Below are 12,240 nucleotides of genomic sequence, written 5' to 3'. Positions count from 1 at the left end.
GTTTCATTTTGCTGTCTTTTTGGGTTTTTTTTTTTTCCTTCTTAAGCAACTTTTCCAACTGGAGCAAGAGTAAACATTCTAGAAATATTGGTTATGCTGTGAATTTTTGACTATTTACCAACTCACTGCTATTTAAGTGCTATTCTATCCCCCACCCACTTGAAATGTGTCGAGTGTCGCATTGCCTGCAGACATTCACCTGTAAATGTGCATTCATGAAAATATAAGCTCTATTTAAAGATGCCTATGTGTTTGTGTGCGTGTCTGTGTGTATGCATGTGTGTATTATACAATTATTTACATTTTCATTTGTTTATCATCACAAATGTGTTCAGCTGCCTAGATGCACATATATATATATATAATGCATGTGTATATACACACACACACACACACACATATGCATGTATATATACATATATATATATATATATATGTGATAATTAAAAATATATGCATACATACAAACATATATGTACATACCTACATCTACATGTATATATACATGCATATATAAATAAATATATGTAAGTACAGGACGCCATATATATAAGCATGTATCTATCTACATTATATATATATATATATATTAGATGCGTGTGTGTATATATATATATATATATTATATATATATATATATTATATATATATATATACATACATAAACACACGCTTATGTACAAGTATATAGGTCTACATACCCACACGTATATACAATGCATGTTATATATATATATATATATATATATATATTATATATATATATATCTTGAAATGTGTTTTAAATAAATAACTTTTTTTTTTTTATTTCTATGTTCTTTGTCTTTGTCATAGAATTTATAATTCTAAACGTAAAGAATCGTACTTTACAAAAGCCGAGATCAATATTAACTTCCTAGTTATATCATCAGCATTAAATAGATGTCATTTTTGATATATGAGGTGGTAAAGCTTAGGTTATGCATAATATCAAGAGAGTCCTAATGAAAATGCAATAACGAATATAATTTTTGTAATGGTAGACTTATTAAAGATTTTAAAATGTGTTGTGTGATGCATGAAATTAGCTACTTTAAAAAAACAAAGGAAAAACGTTTTTTTCTTTTAATTTTGAAATTCAATATATTTTATATGATGGTCTCTTTTTACCTCATGAAATTTCAGACGTAGTACACTATAGTATGTTGTAATTATGTTCTTTTGAGATGAAGAAAATTAAAGATAAAATGTTGTGTATGTATATAATTTCATATGCGATGTATTTATGGCTTTTTATATATATCATCATTATTATTATTTAACATCCACTTTTCCACACTCAGATGGGTTGTACATGGTCACACACACACACATATATATATATGGGGGCAAGGTGGCTGAGTTCCTTTTGATTGTTGCGCCTTACAGAGGCAATGACCAAGACCTTTGGCATTATGTCGTACTTGAGAAGAAGAGCCATCAAGCCAAACAAAATCGCAGTCATGGCAGATACCGGTGTCACGCAAATGGCACCCATACTGGTGGCACATAAAAACACCCATTACACTCTCGGAGAGGTTGGCATTAGGAAGGGCATCCAGCCGTAGAAAACCATGCCAAATCAGACTTGAGTCTGGCACAGCATGCCAGCCCAGTCAAAACATTAAATGATGCTGAAAAGTTCCTGGCTTTAAGGGTATTGCAAAAGGCCTGGTTGGAGGCGCAACCTTCTGAGTTGTTTTACAGGGCTTAGAAAAACTGAAGGACCACTGCAGTAAGTGTGTGAATCTGAGAGGGGAATATGTTAAAATCATAATTAACTGACCCTCTTGTTTTTTCTTTTACTGAAAGCCAGGAACTTTTCAGTAGCCCTCATATATAAACACAGTCATATATGCATCTAATATGAAATTATATACGTTATACATATCATCACCATCATTTGGTGTCCACTTTTCCATGATGGCAGGGGAGAAGGGTCAGATGGAATTTATTAAGGCAAATTTTCTATAACCAGATACCCTTCATTCTACTAACCTCTTCGTTCCAAGCAAAATAATATTTTCCAAGGCCAAACATGTAGTTAGCTGAAGTGAGAGAAAAGAGGGAGAGAGAAGTGTTAGCGATGTGCAATATGCAGGGAAGGGAAAAGTAAAGAGATGTTTAGGATACAATATTTCAGAAGACTGAAAATGAACATTACATTGTATATGTTTTTATTGTCCACGGGGACAATAGAGAGGACAAACAAGGACAGACAAAGGGATTAAGAGGACATAGAGAGGACAAACAAGGACAGACAAAGGGATTAAGTTGATTACATCAACCCCAGTGCGTAACTGGTACTTATTTAATCGACCGCAAAAGGATGAAAGGCAAAGTCGACCTTGGCAGAATTTGAACTCAGAACGTAACAGCAGACGAAATACCGTTAAGCATTTCGCCGGGCATGCTAATGATTCTGTCTGTTCGTCCTATTGCATTATCTATTGCGTGTGGAAAGGAACAACATTGCTTGTATGATGTGATCTCAAGACAATTATATGTATATGCAAACACAAGACAATTGTATGTGTCCACACACACACACATAATGACTTCTTTCAGTTTCCATCTATCAAATCCACTTTTAAGGCTTTGATCAGTTTGGGGCTATAGCAGTGCTGTACAGTGAAGTTGAAGTTGAGGCCATATAATTGGGAAGCAAGCTTCTGAACCGCATAGACACACCTGTTTATGTATATATGTGTGTCTGTGTGCATGCGTGCATGTGTCTGTGTTTGTGTGTGTAAATTGTGGCCTACAACTTGGAGCATTCATTAACTTTTATGTATCTACATAATAATCTGCTTGTTCGTTCACCCATTAGTTAGTTAGAGAGGGGAGGAATGTGAGTAGAGAGAAAGAAGTGAGGAAGAAGTAGCAAAATATGTATAATAAAGCCAAATGCATCATGTAGTTAGCTGAAGGGAGGGGCAAAGAGGGAGAGAGAAGTGTTAGCGATGCGCAATATGCAGGGTAGGGAAAGGTAAAGAGATGTTTAGGATACAATATTTAGCAGAGAGTGATGTCCTGGTGGTGAGGTTAAAGAAAGGCAGATAGAGAGAAATGGACAGAGGAGGCAGTTACATTGAGAGAGAGAGAGAGAGGCAGATAGTATTTGTATTGTCAGAGTAGAGATACATCAACAAGCAGAAAAAGATTTAAACAAACAGCTGAACTGAAATGAGCCTTGTTACTGAAAACTATAGTGATGATGATAGTGGTGGTGTGTTGATACTGAAAAGTATTTTTTTAACAAAATCCATAATAAACAGCATGGATATTTGTCAGAGAACAGGTTGCGGTCTCAAAGTGACGAAAATATTTTGGCAAATTAAATTTAAATGTTGAAATGAATCTAATAGTTTTTGTGTTTCTTAAATGGCCTATAAACACTTTCCACACTGCAATTGTTTTCGTTCCAGCACATGATCTCAGATCAGGTCACTTGCTATGCAAGTACATCTCCGTAAAATCCATAATATTTGTCTTCTACCTGTTTGTTCACAGTTTACGCTTTAGTTTGTTAGAGAGGAGCACCAGGAGGTGGAGTGAGAGAGAGGAAGAGGGAATGCGAAGGTGAGAGAGAGAAGATAGCCAGCCAATGCATTATGCTGTTACTCTTGTGGTTAGTGGAAGTGAGAGGTGAAGAGAAACAGAGAGATGTTATAGGCATGAAGAGGGGAATTACATGGTTAAAAAGTTTGTTGAAGAGGTAGAGAGAAAGTGAAAAATATAAAGTGCTTAGCGGAAGGAAATTTTAAAATTATATATTACTGTGACTGGAAGCGAAATAACTAAGAGAAATAAAAATGCAAATCATCCTTCCTCACTTAAATAGCTTCTCTTAAGCTTTTTCGTTCTGAGGAATTTCCATGGTGCCCACTAGACAAAATGCATAATTCTGTGATGGGCTTATAGTAGGTGAATGACATGTACCCAAGGTGCTAAACTGAAGGATCAAACACACAACTATGTGATTGTGAATAGGAATTCTTTATCACGATGCTATGCATGTGGTTCTGCAGAGGCAAAAATGATAGAATAAATATCATATTGAATGAACTTGGTAACACGCAGGCCTTATCTGCTGTAGCACATAGGTCTTATCTGTAGGCTTATTCTTGCTCATTTTGGTAGGATATTTATTTCTATATATCCCAAACTTTCCTCTTCTATCTCATTATCAATTCAACATGTCCTTTTAACACAAAGGTCACTCAAGCCAATGAGGAAGTATCTTACTAGATTATGGGAAATGCTAGAAAAAGTAGCCAAATTCCCCTCAAATATTACCTTAACACTTTAAGCACACATTTTGGATAATATCGTTGAATACATTGTCTTAAAATATGATAGAGTGACCGTAGATGGAACAGTTTGATCAAGATTCATCTAGAGTTAAACATCAGCACAAGAAGCTACTAACATGAGATGAGGAAGCAATTATATGGTTACTCTACCTGTTAAAAATAGCTGTTGGATATCCATCAAAGCACTCCATGCTGTCTTAAAAAAGAAGTCCACATTGGATAATATAGTCTTGGATGTATGAGATGGTCATGACTGGAGAACCTGTGATCATAAATCTGTTTGGTCCAGGCCAACAACAACATTAGCTACAAAACCCATGCCTATTTCTTCCTAAAACACAAATTTCTCATTTCCTATATCTACTCCATCTCTTATGTTGAGGGCTACTCTCTGTATTCTAACCTTTTTTTTTCAATCATTTATCTCACCTGGACAAAACCTTCAACAACAACAAAAGCCCTCCAATTACTCTGGCTCAAATGTTTATCTCTTCATTCATCATACTCCTTTAATCACCAAAAATTATTTGGCTGTCTTTCATTTATATTGTAGACATCTAACCTCAACATACCTCTCTCTCTCTGATTTTACTCATCTCACACCAACACTATTGAGGTTGAAACTTCTATCATTGTTGACATGAATTTTTTTAATGAATTTTTCATCAATAGTTGAGAACTATATTATTCTGTTCATCATTAATGTGATTTAGCCTTCTCATCTAAGTATATCATAAGGTTTAGTCTCTACTTTCTCACTTTTCCCTCTCACTCTGTTCTTCTGACACACACACACACAGAGTCTCTTTCTCTTTCTTTCTCTCTCTCCCCTCTACATTGACATTCTAGCTGCTGACCTTTTTGTTAACAAAGCTTATTCCCTTTTGTCCTCTCTCTCTATATTCTTCAACACAGGCACATACAAATACACACACACACACACACACACACACACACACACACACACACACACACATGGTGCTGGTTTGGCTGTCTGTTAAGAAGTTTACATCTCAACCACATGGTCCTGGGTCCAATTCCACTGCATGACACCTTGGGCAACTAAGGCCTTGTGTGTGGATTTGGTAGAGGGAAACTGGAAGAAATCCATTGTATACATGTGTGTGTGTCCATATCACACCACTGCTGAGCTACTGGTGTTGGTATGTTTACATCCCCATAAATTAGTGGTTCAACAAAAGGGACCAATAAAATAAATACCAGGCTTTACAAGAAAAAAAATATGAAGTACTGGCGCAGGAGTGGCTGTGTGGTAAGTAGCTTGCTAACCAACCACATGGTTCCAGGTTCAATGGCATCTTGGGCAAGTGTCTTCTGCTATAGCCCCGGGCCGACCAATGCCTTGTGAGTGGATTTGGTAGACAGAAACTGAAAGAAGCCTGTCGTGTATATGTATAAATATATATGTGTGTGTGTATGTGTTTGTGTGTCTGTGTTTGTCCCCCCCTAGCATTGTTTGACAACCGATGCTGGTGTGTTTACGTCCCCGTCACTTAGCAGTTCGGCAAAAGAGACCGATAGAATAAGTACTAGGCTTACAAAGAATAAGTCCCGGGGTCGATTTGCTCGACTAAAGGCGGTGCTCCGGGGACATAAACACACCAGCATCAGTTGTCAAGCGATGTTGGGGGGGGACAAACACAGACACACAAACATACACATATATATGTATACGTATATACGACGGGCTTCTTTCAGTTTCCGTCTACCAAATCCGGTCACAAGGCTTTGGTCAGCTCGAGGCTATAGTAGAAGACACTTGCCCAAGGTGCCACGCAGTGGGACTGAACCTGGAACCATGTGGTTCGTAAGCAAGCTACTTACCACACAGCCACTCCTACCCGTTAAACAAGCATAACTCTGAAAAGATTCTTGCATAAAGTCTCCATGAAATATTTTAATTTATATCTGAATACCTTTAAAACGAGACAATTTGTATAATAGAACCAGTGGAGCTGATTGGTTTCCTACAGGTTGGTATCACAAGGGTTAAATGTAATTTTGCTGTAGTGATAGGTCATTGTATATTATTAATTTGATAATCATAATAGCCAATACTTTACTACTTAAGCAATTGTTCTCTTGTTGTAATCTTGTATTGAAAGACTGGGTTTACCGGCAGTAAATCTACTGTGTGGACAAATTTATTCAGTGAAGCTGATATAATTATTGTAGTTTTCTCCCAACTCTCTTAAACTTTAAACTCATTCATTGTTAACTTGACAATTTTTTCGTTTTTTGATTTTAATCTGTATAGATAGCTTATCTAAGTTATGAGTTGGTATGTAAACAGTTTTTTAATGTGTACAAACTCGAAATGTCATTAAAACTTAATATATTTTTTTTATCTTTCATTACTATTATCATTATCATCATCATCATGAGGGCAGTGAACTGGAAGAAATATTATTATCATTCTGGAGAAAATGCTTAGTGGCACTACTTTCTGGCTTTATTTGCTGAGTTCAAATGCCACTGAGGTCAACTTTGCCTTTCATCCTCTCAGGGTTGGAAGAATGCTGGGGTTAGTGTAACTAACTTATCCCTTATCCAAAAGTTGCTGGCTGTGTGCCTAAATTTGAAACCGTTATTATTATGGAAAAGGTAGGAAGCTGGCAGAATTTTTAGCACACGAGACAAAAATGCTTAGTAGCATTTCTTGCAGCTTTACATTCTGAGTTGAAACGCCATCAAAGGTGACTTTACCTTCCATCCTTTCAGGGTTGATAACATAAAGTACTAGTCAAGTACTGGGGTTGATGGGTCAGACTTTTTACTGTGGCAGGTTTTCTATGATCAGATTCCCTTGTTGATGCCAACCTTTACCTGTTTCTGACCGAGGTAATGTTTTCCACATGGCCAGACATGTTCTCACAGAATATTGGAAATGATCCACACTGCTGGTATGATGGCAATGCTCATTTTTACAACTGTCATGTAATGTCAAGTCAAGGAAACTTTAATGCATGCATGCGTGTGTGCAAGCACATACATGCACACACACACACACACTCGCATGCACACACTCACACTCGCATGCACACACACACACACTTGCATGCACACACACACACACTCGCATGCACACACACACACTCGCATGCACATGCACACACTCACATGCACACACACACACAGATATGACAGGCTTCTTTCAGTTTCCATTCATAAGACTTTGGTTTGCCTTACAGCAATGGTAGAAGACACTTGCACAAGGACTCACCCTGGAACCACATGGCTGGGAAGCAAACATCTTATCACACAGCCATGCTTATGCCTAAATACACATGCACATACACACATGAAAATGTGTGTGAGTATGTATTATACACACACACACACACACACACACACAATTCGTTTTGACTTACACTCAGCAATGAACTCATTTTTCTTCTATGTTATATATATATATATATGGTATGTTGACATATGTTGCTAAGTGGACCTAAAAATCATGCTAGCAGCCCTCCCCTCTCCCCCAAAATTCAAATTGCTGCTGCAGCCACATTCCTAATACTTAGGAAGAGGAGAAGGAAGCAATTAATAGTGCAAACAAACCCCTATTTTTGCTGCTGGAGATATTTTTACAACTTGGCAAGGCCAACCTACTCCACATACACACTTTAAGCAGCTGGCTAAAATCCAACAAGTCTTCTTCAACATCCATCTCATCTTGATATAAATCGGGCTTGTTAGCTTTGGCTTAATTGCAGAGATCTAACAGGTAGTACCTGCGTTAATAATGATAGATGCCATATAATAAATGTGGCAATTATATGTATTTTCAGTTAACAACAGTTCTACCTTTCTCTGCCCCTAACCACACAATGAGCCAATGACAAATCAACAGGGAAGTTTCTGTGTGGTTGCTGAATCTCCTAGAAATAGCAGCCACATCTCCAAAAATTTCATAAATTACAAAGGGAAACCCAAGTAAATGAAGAATTCTCTTCTTCAGGGCTCCTCAACCTCTAGGCCACAGATGAGTATCAAGCTGCAGATTATTTGGTACCAGACCACTGAGAATGAACAAAATGAAATTAAAAATTTTATTTTATTGACTATTGCAGTCTGCAAAGTGGTTCTGCATTATATATCGTCATCATCATTTAACATCCGTTGTCCATGCTGGCATGGGTTGGATGGTTTGACCAGGGCTGGCAAGCTGGAAGACTGCACCAGATGCCAGTCTGATTTGGTATAGTTTCTATGGCTAGATGCCCTTCCTAATGCCAACCACTCCAAGAATTTAATGGGTGTTTTGTGTGCCACCAGCATGACACGACTATAATTTTGCTTGGCTTGGTGGGTCTTCTGAAGCACAAAATAATGCCAAAGGTCTCGGTCATTGTCTCCGTGAGGCCCAACACTCAAAAGGAACTTAGCCATTTTGGCTCCATGAGGCCCACTGCTCAAAAGGAACTCACCTCTGTGAGGCCCGATGCTTGAAAGGAACTCAGCCACTTTGCCTCCATGAGACCCAACACACGAAAGGTGCTCTTTACACACCACCAGCATGAGTGCCAGTTACATGACACCAGCATCAGTCATGACTATGATTTCATTTGGCTTGACCGGTCTTTTCAAGCATAGTATATCACCAAAGGTGTTTTCATATCTCTAACTTAGTGGTTCGACAAAAATGACCGATAGAATAATTACCAGTCTTAAGAAAGTTCTGGGGGTGATTAATTTGATTAAAATTCTTTAAGGCAGTGCCTCAGCATGGCCACTGTCCAATGACTGAAACAAGTAAGAAATAGAAGAGATATATACACGAATGAATAAACATTGCATTTAGCAGAGTAATCTGAGCATTAAAGGGTTAAGCCTCACACTGTTGTGCAAAAACCATAGGAACTGCTCCTCCCTCCATATTAAATTATTAAAAAGAATAAGAAGAATAATAAGGTGGAGTGGGAAGTTTGACTGCTGGCTCAATCTATTAGAAATAGTGACCAAATCTCCTTCAAAGCACATGCTGCAGTCAGAAAAAAAAAATTTTTTTTTAAATGGTAGATAGAGTTGGTTCAGTCATTGTTAATTCAGCCTTAGCTAAGGTCTAAATGAGTAGACCTTATTGATTAAAAGCATTCCAGCCATGCTTTCCCTTTTCTGAAATATAGTAGCATAGATGAGGTCAGCTTTCATCTCTCCAGCCATAATAAAATATGTATCGGTGAATTACTGAGTTAATTAAACCAATTACTTCAACTATGCCTAAACTACACCCCCCCACCACAAAAAAATCTGGCTTTGCATCTATATTTGATATTAATATTTGGCTTTTAGTTAAGGTGGTGAGCTGGCAGATTCATTAGCATGCTGGCAAAATACTTAGCAGCATTTTGCATGTCCTGAGTTCTAAGTTCAAATTCCACCAAGGTTGACTCTGCTTTTCGTACTTTCAGGGTTAATAAAATAAGTACTAGTTGAGTAGTGGGGTCAATGTAATCAACTAGACCCCACTGACCCTAAAACTGCTGGCCTGATGCCAAAATTTGAAACCAATATTTAGCTTTTAGTTATATTTCTTCGTTTTTAATGTCTTAAGAGTTTATAAACTTCAAGAGGATGTGAAATAATTAAAAAAAATTTTTTGAATGGTGCATCTTCAAGCAAATAAAGTTATAAATGTGTATATAGTTGGTTAAAAACATTTGGATTGTAAAATTTAAAGGATGTCATATTTACAGCGGATGCAGGTTCGTGTCCTATGGGCAGACTTTGACCTTTTCTATTCAAAGGGTTTTTTTAACTCAATATTTACATGCTGTTATTTATAGGTTTATTCACTTTAGATTTCAATAATCTAAAAAAAGAAAATATTTCTTCATATCTTGAGTTCAAAAGAAATAACCATGGCTGGCTCTTATAATTGAAGAGGACTTGGTATCAGACTGCACTGAAGTCTTGTCCGACTCATTATATCTGACATTATATCTTTTGTATGGTATCTTTTTGTTGGTTTGGAACAGTAAATAAAGTTCCTAAATCTATTAACATTTCTAGATCTTCATTGTCGCATCTTCAAGATGAAGCGATGGTGGCATGTATTGCTACCTCTTTATAGGACAGTTGTGATTGGTGAATACATTGCTACTGGAATTTAAAGCTTTGAAGGATAGATTTGCACAGCATGAGTTTGTGTATTTATTTTTGTCCAGCTTGTAAAAGCACCTATGCCATTGCCACATAAAAAGCATTCAACACACTCTGTTAAGTGGTTGGCATTAGGAAGAGCATCCATCCATAGAAGCCAAGCCAAATCAGACTGGAACTTGGTGCAGCTCTGGTCAAACTGTCCAACCCATGTCAAAATAGGTAGCAGACATTAAAGGATGACAATGATAATATAAGGAGGATTGCTTTCATTAATCTTCTATGTGAGGAATTCTGTAGAGAAGGGATCCCCAACTACAAGGTCACAGGCCAATATTGGGCTATGATTCATTTGGTACTGGGCCGCACAGAAGGAATACATTTTAAAATTTTATTTCTCTTGTATTTACTAACACAATCTAGAGAGTGTTTTTTGCTTAATATATGTATTATATGTATAATAATTAAGTTATTTATCCTCAACTAAAAGTGGATATTGTGATAGAACATAAAATACTGTAATAGATACTGTGAGAAAACCTCTCATATGGGTTTGTGGTGCATATAGGCACTCTTGTTTATATCGCTAATGGGAGATAATCAACTGCCATTACTACTGCTGTTGGCTATATAAACACAAGTGCTAATGTGCACCACTTGTCCATATGAGAGTTTCTCTCATGGAAACCTTCACAGTATTCTGTGTTCTAATATAACAGCCACTTTTAAGTGGGGATAAATATTACTTTTTTGTATTAATACTGCTTCTGTTGCTCTTAATTATTATTTATTAATTAAATTATGTATTACGACCCTAAACCCTTTTGCATTCAGATTAATTTATCAAATGTAATGCATATTTATCCACATTTAAAAAAAAAAGATCATGTAGTGTCTTGTAGCTTCAAGATTTTGAAGATGTGATTGTTTAGTTTTAGAATGACATTGTAGGGTAGGTGTGAGAGGCTGTATCTGGCCAGTTTCAACATAAAACAGGTAGACTATCTGGGCTGGATATGGCTGGTTTAAATGCTAAAGGGTTAATGTGTTTTATTATGTCCGTGGTCCACAGTTCAAGTAATAATTGTCTTGCATGAAACTGCTCCATGGTGCAAAAAATAAAAGGTTATGGACTGCTGCTGTAGAGCACATATTTTCAATACATTTCAAAAGGAAAGGCAAGTGTGTTTGTGTGCATATGCACATGAACATGGGTACCTCATGGGCTTTCATAAGGTGTCCATTTACTAAATTCTTTTTAAATAGATCAATCCAAAACTATGAGAGAAAATGCTTACCCAAGATGCCTTGAACCTAAATCCACATAGATGTGAAACAATTTTCTCAACAAGATAGCTATACCTTGATTTATATATCATTTCACAAGTGCACCTCGTTTTCAGTTTTATTGGTTTTTACAAGAAATTTTGATAGCTCTACACAAATAAGAAATTTATAGGAAGTTTTTTTTAAGCTTGTCAAAATATAAAGATATATTTGTCTGTGTGTATATATGCCTCTGTATATGTATTTATGTTTGTGTATATGCATAAATATACATATATATTTATATACATTTTCATTTATATGTAAATTTATATGTATATATATATATATATGTGTGTCTGTGTGTATTTTATATATGGATATGTCAATATATATGGAGATCTGGCAGGTGTTTATATATGCACATATATATATGTGCAAATATGTGTATATATGTGTGTATGTGTTTATATATTTATGAATATATATGTATGGATGTATATATGTATGAATA

At 36.3% G+C, this 12,240-nt stretch overlaps 1 protein-coding gene across 8 annotated transcripts in view; it reads left to right on the top strand.

The window, feature by feature from the left end:
- LOC115223434 (tight junction protein ZO-1) overlaps nucleotides 1–12,240 on the top strand; it is an 832,981-nt gene that overhangs the window by 102,084 nt on the left and 718,657 nt on the right. The window lies entirely within an intron of this gene.

The sequence above is a fragment of the Octopus sinensis genome, linkage group LG23, assembly GCF_006345805.1.
Source record: "Octopus sinensis linkage group LG23, ASM634580v1, whole genome shotgun sequence".
Lineage (NCBI taxonomy): Eukaryota > Metazoa > Mollusca > Cephalopoda > Octopoda > Octopodidae > Octopus > Octopus sinensis.
Note: the sequence above shows the minus strand (reverse complement) of the source record. Positions and strands in the feature narration are given on the sequence as shown.